Source organism: Furipterus horrens, unplaced genomic scaffold, assembly GCF_987537825.1.
Source record: "Furipterus horrens unplaced genomic scaffold, mFurHor1.1.pri manual_scaffold_8, whole genome shotgun sequence".
Lineage (NCBI taxonomy): Eukaryota > Metazoa > Chordata > Mammalia > Chiroptera > Furipteridae > Furipterus > Furipterus horrens.
In genome coordinates this window covers 13,470,648-13,489,473 of record NW_028327178.1, presented here as the reverse complement: position 1 = coordinate 13,489,473, position 18,826 = coordinate 13,470,648, and the positions used below count along the sequence as shown (strand labels likewise).

Here is an 18,826-nt window from a genome sequence, read left to right as displayed (position 1 = left end):
TCATTGATGTGGTTTCTAATCTGCGGTCTCGTGTGTCCTGGAGGATTCCAATGTTGTGTGAATCCGTGAGAACAGGAACTGTGCTATTTACACAGGGCTGGATCCCCTGTGTCTCGAACACAGAACACTGTGCCCTGCGCAAGGAGTGCTCAGTAAACATTGGTTCTACGAACGCATCAATGGGCTAAAAACTCAGATGCACCAAATTTTTCTAAAACTGAATGGAAATACATACAGGCTCTTATTTTTCAAACAAAAATCTACCTAATTTTTGTACTGTGTAAAATGTAAATTCACTTAAGTGTGTGATTAAATCAATATTAACATTTTACCATCATGAACTTTTTCAGTCAATACATGGCCATAGAATTTGGATGTAACTAGCCCAGTTCAAAATATTTGAAACAACTACTTTCAAAGACTTTCAGTCCTTCTCCCAGACAAATAAACATATATTTCATTTCTCAGTTTTGGCCAAACCTAGCTTACAGTTTTCACCTTTGGCCAGAATTTGGATTAGGACTCAAGCCCACTCGCTATGTAGCACACTCTAAATCGCTAAACTAACCAATAACATGCTTGTATTAATTCATGGAATCATCAGGGTGAATATCACAACTGAAATAATGTCTATTTCAAAAGCCTCTGTGTAGTTAGAGAAGGTTTAGGTCATTTAGCAAATCACAAAGATACACTCCTGCTCCTTCGTATGAAGTTTGCCTGGGTCACAGGAAGTGTAAACTGTTTTCCTTCTCTCTGTAAGCTGAAGGGCGGCACAGGAAGGGCATTCCTGCCTTAGGCACAATTCCTCCAGGTCAATGACCTCCACTCTCGAACTGAGTGAAGAGAGGAGGAGGGGACAGCCTAGCAACAGGAAACAACAGCCCCGATTGTCTGTCCAGGTACCTGAGACTTCAGCTCATATCCGATTTCTGGAAAACCAGACTTCTGCAGAATTGAATATTTAATAGCATCAGGTAAAATCAAAAGGACAGATTATCTATTCCCTACTGCAAATGCAGAATCTAGTCTGTAGAGACCAAGAAAGTAAAGGAAGTTTGGATTCATAAAGTAAAACAACTATCGTGTAATGGTGAACAGACACAGCTTCAGTTATGTTCAGGGCTAATTGCTTCTTCTGATCTCCACAGATGCACAAGGGTGGGCGGAAGTCGGTTTGCAGTTGTCTGTACGGTAGAAGACACGCAGGTTATGATCATTACAATCAGCTTTACTCAAGAATATCACAATGGCAAAGTAAACGTACTCTCGCCCACCCCTGTATGTTTATTGTTTTCCTTACAAAGAAGGTTGAAAACCACAGCGACATCATATCATCTAAAAACAACCCTTGCTCCGTCACTACCCTTTCAGTACAATTACACTGCGCTTTTGCGCAACTTCCAGCTCTAAGGACCCACGATGGCAGAAATCGGACGGCCAGTGGGCTGTTCTCCTGCTACGCCGGCGACCACAGAAGCCAGCACGAAGGAGTGAAGGGTAAGACAACCACCTCCATTCATTCCTTCGTCTGTGCTCTTAAAAATTGCGGGCGCAGTGACCTGCCAGAGCCGCGACGAGAGGATTCAGAGGTGACGGCAAGTTTTCTGCCCCGAGTGTAGCAAGCAGAAATCGTGGGGTCCTCCGGCAAAGGGACTGCATGACAGCACCCTAAATAATCAAGTGCTCTTTGGGCTAAGGAGTGGGCGGAGTGGGCGCGCGGGCAGACGGGGGGGGGGGGGGGGGGCAACTTTCTCTTCCCAGAGGCGCAGAAACTTCTCGCCCGGGAATCCGAGCACAGAAGAGAGCTTCACCGGGAGGGAGACTCTCCTCAGCTCACCAAGGACCTGTTTACAGGGAAATGTGCGTCCTTGGTGAACTGAGCTGTGCTGGAGGAACCGGCTTCCAGGGCAACTGGACGCCCACTCACATGGCAGGTGACCTGGCGCGCGCAGCGGGGTCTCAGATCGCCTACCTTGGAGGGTGCTCAGGTTGCCGGCGTCCGGGAGGAGCTGCTGCTGCCCCGGGCTCTCCCGCTGGGTGGGCCTGCAGGGCGCTGGTAGCTCCGCTGGGGACAGACTGAGCTCCGCCCCACAGGGCGCACCCGCCCTGAGCAAAGTCCGGAGTCCTGGGGACTCCGAGGAGGAGCTTGGGCTCCCTCTGCGGCGCAACACTTCTGCTCCAAGCACCCCGGGATGCACTCTTTGCACCCCAACATTTAAGTCCCAAACACTGCACACTTGTCAGGAGAAATACAAGGGAAATTGCTGCTGCTGATTTTAATGAAGGCTCTGTTTGCACTTCAAGTTCATAAACTTTTGTGTTTGTTGTTTAGAATTAAACTTTTCATTTTGGAGTAATTTTAGATCCAGGGAAAAGGATGCAGAGATCGTACAGTGATCCCTAAACCCTCCAGCCAGTGTCCCCTAATATTCCTGTCTTCCATTATCATGGTGCGTTTGGCAAGACGAGGAACTTAACATTAACCAAACTCGTCTTTATACACATTTCACTAGTGTTCCCCTGATGTCTGTCTGTGATCCCATCCAGGATTCCACAGTGCATTTAGCGCCATGTCTGGTTCATCTGCTGTGGTCCGTGGCAGCTTCTTGGCCCTCTCTGGTGTTTGTCTGTTTGACAGTTTTGGAGAATTCCGATAAGCTATCTTGTGAATTTCTCTGTTTGGTTTTGTCTGATATTTTCCTCATGACTGGGCTGCGGTGATGGGTTTGGTGAAGGAAGACCACAGAGGTCAAGTGCCCTTCTCATCATTGCATCTATCAGGAGGCACATGATAATAGCAGGACCGAGTACTGGTGGTGTTCACCTTAAGTGCTTGGTTAAAGTAGTGCCTGCCAGGTTTCTCCAAGGCAGAGTTACTACTTTTCTCTTTCCATACTCTCTTCTTTGTGTGAAAGTCACTAAGTTCAGCCCACACTGAAGGCAGGAGGGTGGGGGAGACGAAACACCTCCTGGAGGGGTCGGGGTATCTACATCTATTATTTGGAATTGTTCTGCAAGGAAGGTTGTTCCTTCTCTCCCACTTATCTATCTATTCAATCATTTATTTATATCAGTATGGACTCATGTATATTTATTTTATACTTTGAGCTTGAATTCAAAATTATATTATTTATTTTGTTGCTCAAATTGTTATAGCTTTGACCATTAGGAACTCTTTCGGGTTAGCTTCTGTGTCCCTTTGAAAGTTCATAAACTTTTAAGGCTGAGGATAGAAACTTCACTAATTATTTGCTCCACCCATTTCATATGGAACACAACTGGAAAACTGCAGACCACATCCCTCATTATCCGAGGGCTTTTCAGAATCTTCCTGGGAATCCTATCATTACTGAGCCCGACCCCAGTAAGAAGAAAAGAAATGATGTGTGTGTGTGTGATAAACTTGAGGATTAGGACCTAATTGGAGAAGTAAAAGTTGATGTTTCTTAGGGAAGTTTTGGTTAACTTACCTTTGTGGTTCTATTAAATAGATAAATATATGTTTATAGACAAACCATGTTCCACAGTTAGCCATGGAAGTTTACAATGACTTTAAGCATTGGAGCAATCCAGCTATTGAGGATCCTTTGTTACATTGGTTTGGTTTGCTTGTGTTTGCATTTGCAAGTTGGTCCCATAAACACAACATTTCCTTCTTCTAAGCTGGGATCTGCCTCACCCTGCTTTCTGAGACCCTGTCATTTCGCTTCCTGGTCTTAACTTTTCTTAGAGAGGAATCTATACCCCATTAATTCAGGTAAACACAGGATAGGTGGCCCAGTGAGTAATCCAGAACCACAGAGCTAAGTGATTTTCTCCATTTCAAGTATTTTTTGACAAAGTTACTAAAAGTAATGATAATTAAAAGAAAAATGTTGTATTTAAGCCCCACCATCTCCCAGAAGAAATTGACAAGAGTAGACATGGGGGTGAAATTTCTGCGCACTTTTGTGGGGGCAGATGGGAAACTTTGCCTAAAAGTAGTAATTTTTATCAGTAGGAAGTACTATTCTGTAGTTCTGCAAATGTACTATTACCTAGGTAATTTGAATAAATCTCGTATGGAGGGGAGCAGGGAACCACTCAGGATTAACAAGAATGTGAAGTAATAAAATATTAGCAGCCTACACTGTGCCACTCAGGAGAATCCACAAACCATCCTTAAATTTAAAATTCCAGTGACGTTCCCTACAAATTGGAAATTGGGGCAGAAGGGGTTGATGTTTATGGATTCCTCTTATAGCTACAGCATCTGATCGCTATTTTTATGACAAAATGGGTACAACTTATTTTAAATAGCCAAATGTTTTGAAGCTGCCTTTCTTCATACTTCACATAAGGTTATTTATGTTTTAAAATACAGTATTAGAATTATGCATTTTTTGCAACGGCTTGGGTTGGTCTGATGAGATTGTGTAGGGACTAAAGCATCCTCAAACCAACTCCAGCACCCTTACTAAATAAATGCTCCTGCTGTTAGGGGCCATTAGAGAGGAGGGTTTTAGGGGCCGAAGCCTCCCATCCAGGTTGAAAGAAATTCTGACTGTAAATCCAATGGCCACATAAGATCCTCTACCTCATGACAATTAGACTGGGGCTCATTTGAAATTATTGTTGTTTATTTGTGTTTGGGAGTTATTTTCTAACGGGAAATTATATATAATACTTGTTTTAAATACAAATCTTACTGTGTCATTTCAGCCCCTCACTACATACACATACAAACACACCCAACATACACACACCACCACCACCACCATTCATGAAAACACTTCAGTGCCCCTTCATGACCTCATGACCTTGGGTTTAAAACCTTAGCCCCTCCCCAAGGTGAAGAAGCCCTGTCCCCACTCCTCCTACTTCATCTCTTGCCATGTTGCCATGTTGTTGGCTAGCAGGGTGGGATGCCTTGTAGTGTCCCAAACCTGCTCTTTCTTCTCCATTTATTCCCACAAAGTAGAATGCCCTTTCCCCTGCTCTTCGGCCTACAAATCCTTCTCACTTTATTCAGTGTCCGTACGGAACCCTTACCTTGACCTCACCAGTTACATTGGCAGAGAGTTAGGTCCTCCCACAAAATGCTTGATCTGTTGCATGTTACTGCACAAGTTTCCCGTGGCAGCTCAGCTACGACAAATTACCACATTTACTCCCTTCCAGTTCTGTAGGTTAGATGCCTGACATGGGACTCACTGGGCGGAAATCAGTACATCAGCTGGGCTGTGTTCCTGTCTGGAGGCTCTCATGAGAACCCACTCTCTTGCCTTTTCCATCCTTCCTGAGGGGCTGCCTGCATTTTTTGTCTGCATTTCTTCATCTTCAAAACCAGCAGCACCTCTCTCTCTGACTCCGACTCTCCCTTTTGCACTTACAGCAACATGCAATATAGCAAACATTTTGTGGGAAGACCTTGTGAACACATTGACCCCCAATGAATAATCCAGGATAATCTCCCCCACTTTAAGATCCTTAGCTTAATCACATCTGCCAAGTCCATGGTTGCCATGTAAGATTACATATTCACAGCTCCCCAGGTCTAGGATATGGACACCTTTGAGAAGCCATCACTCTGCCTGCCACAGCTGTGCTAGGAATTTACTTTACAATTCAAACATTAATTAGGTCTGTTATTACATATTTCTGTATTTTAAAGAATTTATTTGTTTATTTTTAGAGAGAGGAGAAGGGAGGAGAAACAGAGGGTGAGAAACATCAATGTGTGGTTGCCTCTCATGTGCCCCCAACCAGGGACCTGGCCCACAACACAGGCATGTGTCCTGACTGGGAATCAAACCAGTGACCTTTTGGTTTGCAGGCCAGCACTCAATCTACTGAGCCATACCAGCCAGAGCTACATATTTCATTTTCTAAGGCATAAGATCAAGGAGGCATGGCAGAACAATGAAGATGGCATGCTCCATCTTTTTGTGTGTATGTGATGCTGTTTCTGCCCACCGTTCTCTTCTCTCCTTTTCCCTTCTCATGGCACAGAGCCATCCTAAGGAGTGCCTGATGCTGGAAGTTTGTCCAAGTTCTTCCTCCTCCCCCAAATCTACAGACACCCTAGGCTCTCTGGGATGTGTAGGACAGAGAAAAGAGTGCAGATCTGAAAATTAAGGCATCTGATCTTGGCAGAATGGAACTCTGTGGTCCCCTGAGTTTTGTAGACTGAACTCTGAGCCAGGGAGAATGTAGCATATCAAAAGGTCTCCCATCATCCTGGGATAGCAATCCATCGACTCTATGGAAGCTGCTATGCTGGCTGTTGGGGTCAATTTTTATAATTTTAAATTTCAGTGAATTTGTATATTTAAATGGGTAAGTCACACATGTACATAGAAGATAATTATAAATGCAATTACATAATAAATTAAAATATTCCCAGCAACAAATCATTCCTGAAGAGTAGGAGAGCTAATGTGTATTAGATGACTGAGAGAGAATGTTGACTTTAGTTGGTATCCTAAGGAAGCCTCAAGAGGAGGGAGAGAGAGAGCTGGCTTTTGAGGATAAGCACTGTGTTATCTTGGGAGAGCATGGGAGTCTGTTGAGCTGAGACACTGGCAAGGGCACAAAGCAAGTATATGTTCAGGCAGATCTGGGAGTTACCAAATAGACCAGTCCAGCTGGACCACGGGAGACTATTGGGAGATAAAGTAGAGACATGGGAGCAAATTGTGTAATAGACACAGTTTCAGGTGATATATTTCTTTTGTCCATCTCTGCTAAGGGAGAAAGGAGAAATCATTGTAGGAAATGAAACTCTGGTTGTTGTTATAAGTTCATTAGTAAAATGCTTGGCGAATATTTGTGAACAATATATGTGTGTCTGCTTGTATACACAGGTCTGTCTGAACAAGTGAGTCTTTTCTGAGACTACTTTCACATAATGGATACAGAAACCATGACATAAACAAGGGTGATATACAAAATATGTGCCACTGGTTTGAACAGTGGTATCAACCGATCAGAAAAGCTGTTTGTAATAACTGGTGTAGATGAACGAACGTAAACCAGCTCAAGTTCAGCCCTGAACATCATGCTTTGAAACTATTGCTGCTCTCTGGGCAAAACTGGATGCTCTCTCTCTCTCTCTCTCTCTCTCTCTCTCTCTCTCTCTCTCTCTCTGTCTCTCTCTCTCTTTTAAAAATACCCTTTGAAAGCAGGCAGTTTGGTATATTCCCTTGAACTTAATATGGTTTGATTTTCATAACCTTTCTTTCTGCCATAAGCTTGGTCCACTCTGACGTAGCAGTAGCTGGTGTAATAAACGTCACTTCCCTCTGTGTTGTGAGTCCTTCCCCTGCAGGAAGGAAGCATGGACAGAGGTGGAGGAAGGTCTGAGAGTGGAGATGCATGTTCTAAATACTTCATGCAGGTATTTCTAAGCTGGGAGGAGGGATGTGCAGCCAGAACAAGCCCATGGAAAGGTTGTGTTACACAAGTTTGAGACGGTTTGTCTTAGCCCCTCCTTGTTCCACTCCTCCCCCTCCCTCCTCGCTCTGCCTGTGGTTGGGAAGGACAATATCAATATTACTCCAACAGCTCAAGTTTTGTTTTGTTCCTTTTTGTTTTCTTTTGCCTGGCTTCTGCTGGAATAAAAGCAAACCTGATATATTCCCAAGCCAAACAAACTGAATGTTCTTTATCTGCTTCTTGAACCTGTTCACACCACTATAGTTCCAACCCTAACTTTATGAAATAATAAAAGAAAGAGCAAGTTTTAGAAGAAAATGCAGCACTTTGCTTCAAACTTTTATGACTGAAATGCCTCTTAGATATTCAATGGAGAGGTTTGACATTGAGGTACTATCATATGTGAGTCCAGAGTTCAAAACTGGATATAAATGTACATAAATAAATATGTGAATTATTAAAGGCCTCAAGAAATTATAGAACTGGATGAAATAATCAAGGGAAAGAGTATAAAGAGGACATATTGAGAGGACAGAAAGAAAAAGAGAATATAGAAAAGATTGAGAAACAACAGCAAATCAATTGGGAGAAAAACTGGATATACGTAGCCTTTGAAGTCTCAGATATCTTTGTAAATTTCATAATGCCATGAAAACAGGATTCAATCAGAAGTCTAATTAACCAGTTAATTAATATGACTCACATGGAACCATTTAAAACTTTTGTATGTATGTTTTCATGATAATGATGAAATAATAATTTATTAAAAATAAAAAAGGAAGATATTTGGGACAGCTTGAGCAGGTGAATCAGTTTAGAATCTGTAAAGAAATCAACTTGCCTCTTGTTCCTGAAGACAAAGAGTGACCAAAGGTCACACCTTATCTTTACTAGGAAAGAAAGGTCCCCTTTGTGTGCACATGACTTGTCTGTGTGATGTCAAGTGGGCACAGACACCTGGGGAGTAGCATTTCAGCTGACTTCAGTAACAGAAGGAGGCATGGGGCCTCAGGTGTCCACAGCTGACCCTGTAGGTCTGCCTCCAGGTTGCTGACTCAGTCCTGCACCTACTTCTTAACCATCACTTCCCACGGTCCTCCCTACCTCTGTCAGAGCAGTGTCATGTCCTTTCTGCTCTCTTCACCTTGCTCTGCTAAGGCCCTTCAAGCTATGTCCCGAGTCCTCCCTGGGCTTCTGGTCTTGCAGTAAGTTCTTGCCCACCTCTAGACTGTCCTAGGGTGCCTTTTCTTATAAGGCCGCCTCCCACTTTGTCCCGTCTCTGTGTGTCTCTGTGCTGCATGGCTGGTCAAAGCCACATGCATCACTGTCTTCCTCACGGAAGTGAGCATCTTCATTTGTTGTCCTGAGCCCAGTCTTCAGATGGTCCAAGTGACCGCCATGTAGCTCAGTCTTCACCTTGAGTGTCTTGGCCGGCATCATGTCTCTTTCCCTGGCAGAGGGAGAATCCCAGCCCATTCTTCAGACCCTCCCAGTAAATTACTTTTCAGGCTGCAGAAAATCTCCCATTCTTGGTTTATTTACTGAACAGAGATTACTGCTAAATCGTATGTCAAAGAAGAGAACTCTTTTCTGTGAGCCCCTAAGACGCACTCCAATAGTTAAGGAAATAATTCTCTAGACTTTGACAATGGAAAATTATCTAAATGCTCATTGAGCCCAGTATTGAGATAATTCCTACGAAAAGTGATGGTGGTAAGGGGGGATTTTTCCATAGTTTCTATATACGTCTTCCCCTTTCACAATGCAGGTTAACACGCTGATGAATATAATAATAGAAATATCCTTTTGAAATCAAAGCAAGAATAAAATAACATATTTCTTTACACTTCACAGTCTTCCAAAAATAACTTCAGGTAGACTATCATAAATAGTCCCAATTACCTTAATAGTTGGTAGAAGATAACATTTACTAAGAACTGTGAATTTAAAGTGAGTTAAATACCTGAGTGAAATTAACTCCGAGAACGGGATCCAAGTATTCCAGTACTGATTTCCACTGCATAGAAATACTGTTCTTTGCCTTACAAAATTAATTAAGCTCTGTGTTAATTAATCAGTACGCCTCTATAACGAGAGGCTGCCAATCACCCTGTCAGATTGTTTACAGTTGAAATCTTAGCTGAAAATTCATCTAGTTAATGATCCAGGTTAAATTTAACCCAAGTCTCAGGTCCTCAAGCCTAATTCCAGATCACAGCAGTGATCACAGCTTTAGAACATACCCTATGTGCTACTAAAGTAACCAATGTCCACGTCTCCTAGTCCCCCAGCTGAAACTTATCTGAACCTTCCTAGGCTCTGAAAATAGAACTAATATACAGAACATCTGTGCATTTTTCTTTTCTGTCTCATAAAGCAATATGATTGATAAATAATTTATTTTTGACTTTTAACTGCAAAATTGATAAACTCTTTTGACACCTTTACGTTAACTCAAGGAGTGTCAGATATGGGATAAATATGCCACTGATCTGTGTAAAAATATATACACAAGGGTTTCAAGTACAGGACCTTGCTTATTTTTCACTCAGGAACTTAAGACTTTTGGCCAATTACCTTTTGGTGATTTTTCTTCCCTTTTACTTGTATTTTTTAGATGGATCTAGTTACCTTGAAAATGGAAGCTATGGGATTCAAACTACCTTAGAGAAATGTTATTCTCTCTGGCATTTATAGTTTTAAAACTAGGTGAAGCCAGGCTTCAGCAAGGCTTCTTGGACAGAGATTTTGATTAAGTCTCCTGTGTGATGGGAAAACTTGCCCAAAGCAAAGATTCCACAGACGCACGTTTCAGACACTCATATTACGTTGGATGGACAACGAGGTCTCTATGAGCCTGGTTTGTTATTTTTGGCATTGAGATTTCCATTCATGTGGTTTTCCCCTTGGCAAGGGCACATGAGTGAGAAGGTAGAGGTCAGTGCTAGGAATTTGAGAAAAGGAAAAATCATAGGACACACCTGGTCTGGGAACTAACTAGCCCAAACCTGTGGTCAGAGGAGAGTGAGGTAATCAGTTCAAGGCTGGGTCATGTCCTCAAGTTCAGAGTCAGGCAACAGTTTCAAGCAGCACCTTTCATTAGAAGGCAACCACTAGTTACACATGGCTATTGAGCATTTGGAATACGGCTAGTTTGGATTGAGATGTGATATGAGCATAAAATAAACACTAGACTTCCAAGATCTAGTATACAAAAAATAATGTAGCCCTGGTTGGTGTGGCTCAGTTGGTTGGAGTGTTATCCTATAACTGAACTGTTCTGCGTTCAATTAAGGGCACATGCCCCTGTCTGCCTGTGTACAATCCCTGGTCTGGGTGTGTATGGAAGGCAACGGATCAATGTTTCTCTCTCATAGAGATGTTTATCTCTCTTCCTTCCTCGTTACCTAAAAAAGCAATGAAAAATGTCCTCAGAATGTGTAAATGATCTTGTGGTGGCTAATTGTAATGATTACAGATTAAAATGAGAGTTTGGCTATATTGAGATAAAATCTATTACTAAAATTAATTTACCTGTTTCTTTAAATATTTTAATATCACTTCCAAAATTTAAAAAATATCTGAGGCTCACGTTGTGTTTCTATGGGATAGCTCTGGTTTAGAGCCATATTCTTAGAGATAAGGCAGGTTTCAGACTTCCCCTGGAGAGACCAGCATGCTTGAAGCTCATTATGTCCAATGAGGAAGTTATTTCTTACGCAGGTACCTGACCCCTTCACAATCCTCATCTCTATTATAAGGGTTTTTTCATATTCGCTACTGCTGATGAAGATTGGCATGGTGTGTACTCAGAAGTTTTCTTCCAGTCACTGACGTGTCTACGTTTAAGGAATCCATTCAGACAGATCTAATGTTAGACCAACCATTTTCAAAAGTGCTCCCGAGAGCAACAGGTGCACCCAGGAAACTTGTCAGGAATACAACTTCTGTGCTTCACTCCAGCTCCACTGAACTAGAAGCTCCCAGGATGGGGGCTAGGATTCTGTGTTGATAAATCTAAGTGATTCTGCTCCACAGCAATGTTTGAAAACTTCTCACTGCGCCAGATGGAACAGATAAAAATCTAGGGTGCTCAGTTAAATTAGACTGTCAGGTCAACAGCAAAGAATTGTCAATGATACGTATGCCCCATGCAATATTAGAGACATACTTATATTGAAAAGTTCTTTACTGTCAAAATTCCAACTTAACTGGGTGTTCTGTATTTTTATTTGTTAAAACTGCCAATGCCACTTCAGAACAGTGGGTCTCAACCCAGATTGTAAATTAATTTAATTCAGCTGGTGCAACACTCAGGCATTGGGATATTTTTTCAAGTCCCTATGTTATTTTAATGTGCAGCTGCATACCACTGCATCAAAGTAATGCTTTTCAGACTTCAATATGTATTCAAATCATGCGGAGGCCTTTGTGAAATGCAGATTCTGATGAAGTATTTCTGGGATAGTGTCAGAGCTGGCATTTTAAACAAATTCCCAAGTGATGCCATTGCTCTTGGTCTGGGGGCCCCCTTTTGAAGAGCAAAGCATAGGGATTAAAGAGTCAGAGCCGAGGTCTCTAATATCTGATAAAATGCTGCACGGGCTACCCAGAAGACAATGACAAGGCAGGAAAGAATATGATGCAAATCATTAGCACCACGGGAAAAGTTCCAAAGTACTGCAAGAGTTTCAAAAAAAAAAAAAAAAAAAAAGGAGCAACCCATTTGGTACAGGAGGAAAGGTTCACGGATGAGGGAGTGTGTACAGTCATCTTTTTAAATGTTGCATTACATTTAAAAAAATATGACAGCAGTATTTCACAAGAGATGGCAATCAGTTATGTAGCTGCGGCTCTAACAAAGAAATGAAAACATGTGGCCGTGACTTTGTGACCAGCCGCAAGCAGAGCCTAGAGAAGAAGCAAGGAAGCTTGGTGGGGTCTGGAGAGCAGTGAGCAGCCTGCCGTGGGAAGCGGGAAGGGTGCTGCCCCAGACCCGCGTTCTGTCACTGTGAAACAGGCGGACAAACTGGTGGCTGGAAGATAAACAACCTACTCATGAGCTTGTAACCCTGATTAAGGAGATAGGCGCGATTTCTGTCTCAGTTATCCATCGCTATGTAACAAACTACCCTAACGCTGACTAGCTTAAAATAGCATTCATTTATCAGTTCTTGCAATTTGATTCTTTGGGGTGCTCATGAAGCTTCAGCTGCAGGCTTGCCGGGGGTGGGGACAGCTGGGTCCCTCGCATGGTAGGTACGCTCCTTCATCTTCAAATAGGCTAGATGGGATTTCGTCACATGGTGGCAGCAGTGTTCTAAGGGGGAAGCACCAATGCACAAGCACTTTTCAAGCTTCTGCTTCCGTCCTATTGGCTAATGTCTGTCCCCTTGGCGAAAGGAAGTCACAGAGTCAATGCAGAAGTGACTCTGCAAAGGCGTGGATACCAGGAGGCACAATTCCCTGTCAGCCTTCACCATGACAATGTACCCCACACGGTAATTTATGGACTAGACAGCAGGATATATGTAGGTAAACAGTAGGAAATAAAAGTTGAGAAATAGATTGCTATTGTATTTCGGGAGGCCTGAGTTTCATCAGGAAGAATGTGCACTTAATTTTCCAGATCACGGGGAATCACTGAACCTTTGGACAGAAAAGCCCCTTAGGCTTAGGGCAGGATCGTTCTATAAGCTGGAGAGTCAGTTGGTCAATGCTCCCAGGTAGCACACCACAGAAACTGTGCCCCAACCATAATTAACTGGATTAATTGGAAAGAGGTCACAGATCAAAGGAAAGGCTGAACCAGGTCTCAGGAAGAGGAGAAATCAAATAGCTCTACTGGGCCTGAGATCGAGGAGCAGGACCCAGAGGAAGACTTTCCAAGGCACCGGTGTTGGAGTGAGTCAACTCCAAATGTCTGTCTCTCTCCGCTGAGATTCACATTTCCAAGAGACAAAATCTTACTGGTCTACATGTGTCAACTGCTCATCATTTGGCCGATAGGAAGAGCATCTTGGTCAATAGCCCCAACCAGAATGCGTGCAAGGAATCCCCTAAGATAAGTAGGAGACTAGGAAGGCACCGCAGCTCTTAAACTCAACCCCACCCCCAAACCACAGACCAGGTAGCTTAGAGAAAGCTACCTTCTTGCTATTCAGGACCTTCTTATTACTCTGACCACATTCAGTAGTATATTCCACCTTCCTGTCCTCCAATCCTATTTCCCTTGACGGTTTTCCCCTTCACTTTCAAGCTTTATTCTTCACATGTGGCACAGGTTTCCTGGATTTCCCTTGACCACAGTTTGGAATTCTCTGCTAACTCCCCTGATATTGTCTACATGGTTCATTCAGCTTGGCTCTGGAGCCCCTCCATGCATCCCCCTCCTCATCATCCTCTCCCTTGCCCACCCCCTTGGTCAAACCTACTCCTGCCAAACCCCACAGACCTTTCAGGTAGGACTTGTGCAACATGAACCAAGCTCTGCTTGGGGAGATTAATCTGGCATAGGTGTACAGAGCAGACTGGAGGTAGTGGGCTGCCTGGGAAGCTTCTGCAAAATGTAAAGGCCTGAACTTGGATTCAACAGGGATTGGAAAGGAAATAAATGATGGTTGAGAGCAGGTCACTGGCTCTGGGGTCAGGTTGTCAGGGGAACTGACTGAGATTGCTGACGTCTAGCATCAAGGGGGTAGGAGTTAGAAGGGTAAAGAAATGGAAGCAGGGGATGTGTGAATAAAAATTGTGGTGGAATCCAAAATGTTAGTTAAAATGATTGAATTATAAAAAATGGTATGTAAATACTTTAAACATTTTACTTTTACTTAAAACATTAAGTGTACATTTACTCATCAGCATTTTGAAACAGGGCCTAAGTCCTTAAGTGGCTGACTTCTAATGGGTCACCTTGATTCTAAATAAACACGCTAAAATAGGCATGGCCGAAACTGTCCACGTTCAGTTTTGTTTTGCTTTGTTTTTAATGAAAAGCAAGAACTCAGACTTGTGAAACAATCTAAGTATAAGCCTCTCCTAGATTTTTATTGCTTGTACTAATTCACTTATTTTCTTGCCTACACCTATTTTGAGAGTAAAAATATTTTAGCTACTCACCTTTGAGTCTTTTCAAAACATTCAACTTCTTTTTTTCACAAAACAACTACTCCTTTTTGTACTACATTAGTGTATATAGCATTGAAATAAATCCCAAAACTAAAATGCAGAATAGAACTGGCACAAACATACATGGAAAAGTAGTGTAATTGATACTTAACAAGCGTACAACTCACTCATGTAGCAGAAGTGCCTGGGCTTCCTAGAGCTGCCTCAGCTGCTGCCCGCACCCAGCAGTGGGGAGTGTTGCTCATAGACTTGACTGATGGAGTCTGCACTGAGGTTCAGTTTGGTGAGTCAGTGAGGTGGGGTTCAGATAAAGCGGTTCTTTGATAGCTTGTGTGCTACTTGAAGGATAATAGGGTGCCAACAAATTGGTAGTCAACATGTTTGCTGATGACCTAAAAGCTCATTAATTAATTACATTAAATAACATGGGTTCATTTTTGTTTTCTTGTTTCACATGTACAAGTCATGTATTTAGTAGACTTAAATTTCAGTGTGTGCTCTGGGTAAACTTTCTTCTTGTATTTTAAATTTCCACAAGCCTGCTTTCCCATTATGACTACATGTATCATAACTGTTTACTTACTGTTTGTTTTCCTATTAGAATATGTGAGCAATGGTGAGGGCGGAGACTATGTCTATTTAAATCAACAGTGAATTCCTGAGGCCTGTATCACAAAGTCAATAAATATTTGTTTAATGAACAATGATATACTTTGTCCTTCCTAAGCTATGCTCCTAGCTCTCAGCAACAGTACTTTAAATAGTTCTAAACCATTCATGTGTTGACAGTGTATTCTTTGCAAAACAAACAGATAAAACCTTACTCCATAACTTTTGCAAATATTTATATATTGCCACAGAATGACTTCCAAAATAATTGATGTCTTATGCTGGATGACTCTTCCTCAGTAATATGTAATCAATATACCTCTTTTCCCAACATGGATCCAGCATCATCTCTAACCAATAACAAAAGTGATTTTAAAAGGTTGCTTTAAAACATGAGTTTGAGAATGCTAATTTTATAATAGACCTCAGGTTAATAGTAGGATTATTAATGACTTTTTCAATTAAAAAGTAAAGATTTAGCATAGCATGGATTAGGAATATATTGTTTCATTGTAGGCAGTGGGATTTCAGAAGCAAGGGCCACATTTGGTCGGGAACTTCATTCATTAACATCAACTATTCCCTCATTCCTTTAAATGCTTTACAGTAAATATAAGTAAGCAACCAACTGTGTGAGGCACTCTCAATAATGTACTCAAAAAAATTAAATAATGTAACAACATTTCATCACACAAATACGTCCCAAATTGTCTCCTTATAATGGGTTCATTATATAATTGTTTGTATAAACCTAAGCTCTTCTTCAGGATGGAGATCTTTAATGCTGATTCGCAGCACGAGGAGTATTTCCTCCCTCATTCAGAAACTTGTTTTTGTTCACTCCTCATTTTCTCATTGGTGGCTGCTTCGCAGATTTATCAACTTACTTTCCACTCATTTTTTTTTTTATTTTGGTTTTTCAATTACAGTTGTCCCCTTTTCCCCTAATTTCTCTCCCCCACCCATCCCACCCCCTCTTCCACTCATTTTTATGCCTTCCCAAAAAGCATATTACAAATGAACAACAAAAAGATAAAACAGAAGTTTATTTTAGAAAGATAACTGATATTTGTGGAAAAGTCCTCATTTTTTGTCACATAATTAATATGCTATTCCTGAATTTTTTGTCTTTATCAATTCTTTGATCTAAGAATATAAAATCCATGAAAAGAAAAACCTTCTTTATCAGCTGTCTCCTTAAGTTGCTAATATCATGGCAAATGAACAGAGTGCACACAACATTTTTGAATCCTGTAGATGAACATTTCTTAAATTCTTCATTCTTTTTCAGGCAACCAAGTTAAAACTGAGCACTTAAAATCAAATACATAAGAGCCTTTGATTAGAAAATAAATTGTAGAGTGGAATAGTTAACATTGCATTGCTCTTACGATACAAGCATAAATGATTCAAACTCATGAGTAAAAATGTTATTTTTTTTAAACAAGCAGCCGCTAACCTGAGCTTTCCCCCTTTAAGTGATGACAATTGCCAGACCTTTTTTGTTTGTGAGAAAATTCTTATCAAAGAAGGTGAATGTGGTCTCTCAGGATTCTCATTACAAATTTAGACGGTCAAGACAGTAACTATGACGACATGTTGCCACCTAGTGGTTATTTTGTAAAATTTCTAGACATTCTGTTTCCTGATGCAGCATTTGCTGTGTACCTAGGATCACAAAATGTAGACCCTTGGGGTTACTTGGACGTCATCCATACAGCGCTCCTGTTTCACATGATCAGCTTAAGCTCTAGCCTCACCCAAGCTGGAGTTGTAAAAATCAAGGATCAAAATTAGAAGATATAAATGGCTACAATTTAGTGAGCACCTGCTTTGTGTCAAGCTTTATCTAGATCATCTCCTATAAATCTCAGGGCCACCCTATTACTCAGATAAACCCCTTATTTCATATTAAGAAACCAAGGCATAGGACAACTAAGTAACTCACCCAAGGCACTTGGTCTCGAGATGTGGGGCCGAGGTTGGAAGGCTGAAGCCAGGTCTCATCTGAACAGATATCTGTCTCGATTGATCATGTAGACATGATCGGGACTGGACCTCATTTGATAAAGTACGGCATTTTGAGCGTGATTTCATGGTTTTTATTGAATGTATACAATACTAGGAATGGTTTCAGGCTTCCTAGAAAGCAAGCAAGAGGAGCCCAACAGGGTGAACCTGTGCTGGAAGGAAGAAGGTGGCCTCCCTGGTGTGGCGTCACAGAGGCTCACTCCCGACCACGCACCGGCACTGCCAGAATTCAGGCTGGAGTGGTCACTGGTTTAGGCTTAAGCATTGTTTTCTGGGAGGGCAGCCCAGGAACTGTGAACACTTGATCTAATTAACCCACTTCTACCTGTTGTTTCTGAGCTGGACCAGCATCTCTTACTGGGGTGGAAGGAAGCAGGGTTGAATCTAAGAAATCACAAGTCAAGGAATTGACCATAAAACTGGAGATGGAACTTGCCTGGGGAGCAAAGGAAAGGGACACAGCACAGCCCTCCAGGGCTCCCCCAGCAATTTGTTCCAATCCTATTTATAGCAGTTGGTTTTGTTATAATGAAGAGTTCAGTCTCGTCCCTGACTCCCCACCAGGGCCTGGTACGGGATCCTGAAGGAAAAAAAAATGGTTGGTTTGTTTTCATAAAATCTCTGGACTCTCTGGTATCGAGCACAGTGCCAGGCTCATGGCATTTATTCGATAAATATTTGTTGACTGAATAAAATATATTTCGGCATAACTAAAATTAAAACACTAAATATACACTTGGATGTTAGGTTGGTTTCCTTCATTCTGTTGTTGCTTTGCACTTGAAATGATGTAGGAGGTGCTTTGAGAGATTTTTGTGATATTGATGGGTAACTTGTCACCAAATAAAATTAATTTGGATAAAATAACTGGTTGTCTACTCATGAGGAATAATTAAATTGTGTATGCAAAGCTTTAGGTCAATAAAATTGAAATTTAATTTAAAAGGTAAACTAAAGCAAACAGATATCAATAATCATTACCCTTCTGTAACATAAGAAAGCTATCGGTGTCTGCATTTGCCTGTATGTTTTTAAAAGGAGAATCTGGTTTTGTCACTGAATCTAGAAAGCTAGATCCTAGTACAGTTTCACTTAATAAGGAATATCTCTACTTGGATGTCTCGCAGACAGCTCAACGCAATCATGTGTAAAACAGGACATTTAGTCTGTTCTCTAAACCCCGTTCGCCCCCCAGTTTCCCCATCTCAGCGAGGGGCAACCCCGTTTTCTAGCTTCTCAAGCCCAGAGCCTTGCAGTCCTCCTTGACTGTGTTTCTCACAGTCCTCACATCGCACCCATCAACAAATTCTTTCGGCTGTACCTTTAATAGACACCAAGAATCCATGCCCTTTGCAGCACATTCTCTGCCAGCACTGTGACCAAGTCACCATGGGTCACCGGGATTTCTGCAATGGCCTCCTCTCTGGCTTCCCCCGCCCGCACAGCTGTAAAGCCGCCTCCAGCAGACAGGTGAGTCAGGTTATGACGTCTTCATACTCAACACCTTCCGAGGGCCCCTGTTTCCTCTCCAAGTTCAAAACGAAGTTCTCATATGGCCTTCAAGACCTCAGATGGTGTTGCCTATGGGATCTTTTTCCTTTCTCCGCCACCACCAACTCATTCTCCAGCCACACTGGCC

The 18,826-nt window shown here is 42.0% G+C and overlaps 1 protein-coding gene across 2 annotated transcripts in view; it reads right to left on the bottom strand.

The window, feature by feature from the left end:
• The window catches only part of CCDC68 (coiled-coil domain containing 68), a 42,492-nt gene extending 40,410 nt beyond the window's left edge, over positions 1-2,082 (bottom strand). For both annotated transcript variants that reach the window (XM_090285477.1, XM_090285478.1), the window contains exon 1: positions 1,976-2,082. The gene's annotated coding sequence lies outside the window, so the exon portion shown is untranslated. The remainder of the gene's footprint in view (positions 1-1,975) is intronic.
• Positions 2,083-18,826: the final 16,744 nt, after the last annotated feature.